The 4830-nt window shown below is 51.6% G+C and overlaps 1 protein-coding gene across 1 annotated transcript in view; it reads right to left on the bottom strand.

The window, feature by feature from the left end:
• MMEL1 (membrane metallo-endopeptidase-like 1) overlaps nt 1–4830 on the bottom strand; it is a 27593-nt gene that overhangs the window by 18120 nt on the left and 4643 nt on the right. The window lies entirely within an intron of this gene.

The following is a 4830-nucleotide window of genomic DNA, read 5'->3' as shown; positions in this document are numbered from 1 at the left end:
ACCCGCCTCCGGGAGCCCCTGAACCCCGGCCTGAACCAGCCCCAGGGGAAGCGGCCCCCAGAGCCTCTGACCGCAGGCCGGGCTCGCACGCCCCGAGCGCTCAGGGAGACAAGCCAGAGGGTCCCCGTGTCCCAGTCCCCCCGTAGGAAGCAAAGCCCCGGAACCCCCAGTGCACCCCACACCACACACACAGACATGGCTATGTACACATACCTACACACACACACAGACAGACAGACATGGCTATGTACACATACCTACCTCCACACACACACACCCACACAGACAGACAGACATGGCTATGTACACATACCTACCTCCACACACACACACCCACACAGACAGACAGACATGGCTATGTACACATACCTACCTCCACACACACACACCCACACAGACAGACAGACATGGCTATGTACACATACCTACCTCCACACACACACACCCACACAGACAGACAGACATGGCTATGTACACATACCTACCTCCACACACACACACCCACACAGACAGACAGACATGGCTATGTACACATACCTACCTCCACACACACACACCCACACAGACAGACAGACATGGCTATGTACACATACCTACCTCCACACACACACACCCACACAGACAGACAGACATGGCTATGTACACATACCTACCTCCACACACACACACCCACACAGACAGACAGACATGGCTATGTACACATACCTACCTCCACACACACACACCCACACAGACAGACAGACATGGCTATGTACACATACCTACCTCCACACACACACACCCACACAGACAGACAGACATGGCTATGTACACATACCTACCTCCACACACACACACCCACACAGACAGACAGACATGGCTATGTACACATACCTACCTCCACACACACACACCCACACAGACAGACAGACATGGCTATGTACACATACCTACCTCCACACACACACACCCACACAGACAGACAGACATGGCTATGTACACATACCTACCTCCACACACACACACCCACACAGACAGACAGACATGGCTATGTACACATACCTACCTCCACACACACACACCCACACAGACAGACAGACATGGCTATGTACACATACCTACCTCCACACACACACACCCACACAGACAGACAGACATGGCTATGTACACATACCTACCTCCACACACACACACCCACACAGACAGACAGACATGGCTATGTACACATACCTACCTCCACACACACACACCCACACAGACAGACAGACATGGCTATGTACACATACCTACCTCCACACACACACACCCACACAGACAGACAGACATGGCTATGTACACATACCTACCTCCACACACACACACCCACACAGACAGACAGACATGGCTATGTACACATACCTACCTCCACACACACACACCCACACAGACAGACAGACATGGCTATGTACACATACCTACCTCCACACACACACACCCACACAGACAGACAGACATGGCTATGTACACATACCTACCTCCACACACACACACCCACACAGACAGACAGACATGGCTATGTACACATACCTACCTCCACACACACACACCCACACAGACAGACAGACATGGCTATGTACACATACCTACCTCCACACACACACACCCACACAGACAGACAGACATGGCTATGTACACATACCTACCTCCACACACACACACCCACACAGACAGACAGACATGGCTATGTACACATACCTACCTCCACACACACACACCCACACAGACAGACAGACATGGCTATGTACACATACCTACCTCCACACACACACACCCACACAGACAGACAGACATGGCTATGTACACATACCTACCTCCACACACACACACCCACACAGACAGACAGACATGGCTATGTACACATACCTACCTCCACACACACACACCCACACAGACAGACAGACATGGCTATGTACACATACCTACCTCCACACACACACACCCACACAGACAGACAGACATGGCTATGTACACATACCTACCTCCACACACACACACCCACACAGACAGACAGACATGGCTATGTACACATACCTACCTCCACACACACACACCCACACAGACAGACAGACATGGCTATGTACACATACCTACCTCCACACACACACACCCACACAGACAGACAGACATGGCTATGTACACATACCTACCTCCACACACACACACCCACACAGACAGACAGACATGGCTATGTACACATACCTACCTCCACACACACACACCCACACAGACAGACAGACATGGCTATGTACACATACCTACCTCCACACACACACACCCACACAGACAGACAGACATGGCTATGTACACATACCTACCTCCACACACACACACCCACACAGACAGACAGACATGGCTATGTACACATACCTACCTCCACACACACACACCCACACAGACAGACAGACATGGCTATGTACACATACCTACCTCCACACACACACACCCACACAGACAGACAGACATGGCTATGTACACATACCTACCTCCACACACACACACCCACACAGACAGACAGACATGGCTATGTACACATACCTACCTCCACACACACACACCCACACAGACAGACAGACATGGCTATGTACACATACCTACCTCCACACACACACACCCACACAGACAGACAGACATGGCTATGTACACATACCTACCTCCACACACACACACCCACACAGACAGACAGACATGGCTATGTACACATACCTACCTCCACACACACACACCCACACAGACAGACAGACATGGCTATGTACACATACCTACCTCCACACACACACACCCACACAGACAGACAGACATGGCTATGTACACATACCTACCTCCACACACACACACCCACACAGACAGACAGACATGGCTATGTACACATACCTACCTCCACACACACACACCCACACAGACAGACAGACATGGCTATGTACACATACCTACCTCCACACACACACACCCACACAGACAGACAGACATGGCTATGTACACATACCTACCTCCACACACACACACCCACACAGACAGACAGACATGGCTATGTACACATACCTACCTCCACACACACACACCCACACAGACAGACAGACATGGCTATGTACACATACCTACCTCCACACACACACACCCACACAGACAGACAGACATGGCTATGTACACATACCTACCTCCACACACACACACCCACACAGACAGACAGACATGGCTATGTACACATACCTACCTCCACACACACACACCCACACAGACAGACAGACATGGCTATGTACACATACCTACCTCCACACACACACACCCACACAGACAGACAGACATGGCTATGTACACATACCTACCTCCACACACACACACCCACACAGACAGACAGACATGGCTATGTACACATACCTACCTCCACACACACACACCCACACAGACAGACAGACATGGCTATGTACACATACCTACCTCCACACACACACACCCACACAGACAGACAGACATGGCTATGTACACATACCTACCTCCACACACACACACCCACACAGACAGACAGACATGGCTATGTACACATACCTACCTCCACACACACACACCCACACAGACAGACAGACATGGCTATGTACACATACCTACCTCCACACACACACACCCACACAGACAGACAGACATGGCTATGTACACATACCTACCTCCACACACACACACCCACACAGACAGACAGACATGGCTATGTACACATACCTACCTCCACACACACACACCCACACAGACAGACAGACATGGCTATGTACACATACCTACCTCCACACACACACACCCACACAGACAGACAGACATGGCTATGTACACATACCTACCTCCACACACACACACCCACACAGACAGACAGACATGGCTATGTACACATACCTACCTCCACACACACACACCCACACAGACAGACAGACATGGCTATGTACACATACCTACCTCCACACACACACACCCACACAGACAGACAGACATGGCTATGTACACATACCTACCTCCACACACACACACCCACACAGACAGACAGACATGGCTATGTACACATACCTACCTCCACACACACACACCCACACAGACAGACAGACATGGCTATGTACACATACCTACCTCCACACACACACACCCACACAGACAGACAGACATGGCTATGTACACATACCTACCTCCACACACACACACCCACACAGACAGACAGACATGGCTATGTACACATACCTACCTACACACACACGAATATACAACACATACATAGACATGTATACACACAGACATGGCTATGCACACATACCTACACACACACACACACATAAACAACACACTCATAGACATGCATACACACATACACTATACACACAAATGGACAACAGAGACATGGGTATGTGCACACACATATAGACACATACTCAACACACAGAGACATGGGTACACACATATACACACATACACAATACACACAGACATGGGTACGCATGCACACACACACACACACACACACATGCTTTCCTGGGGCTCCTGGCCGCTCCCGTCCTCCTCTTGCCCGCACGGAGTGTGGCCGGGGCGGGGGTCAGGGTGCGGGTCCTGGAGCTGCAGGCAGTCGGTGCCCCACGGAAGCCGGGCACAGAGCCAGGTGGGGGCACAGCTCACAGCTCACAGCCCTGGCCTGAGTCCCGAGTGGCGCCCACTTTACCAGGCTACGCTGCCGGGCCAGGGGTCCAGCTCCCACTCACTCACTCTCGTTCCTGCAGGAGCCCCCACCCCCCACTCACTCTCGTTCATGCAGGAGCCCCCCCCCCACTCACTCTCTTTCCTGCA

This window comes from Myotis davidii, unplaced genomic scaffold (genome assembly GCF_000327345.1).
Source record: "Myotis davidii unplaced genomic scaffold, ASM32734v1 scaffold427, whole genome shotgun sequence".
NCBI classification, from domain to species: domain Eukaryota; kingdom Metazoa; phylum Chordata; class Mammalia; order Chiroptera; family Vespertilionidae; genus Myotis; species Myotis davidii.
This window is presented reverse-complemented; position numbering and strand designations above follow the sequence as displayed.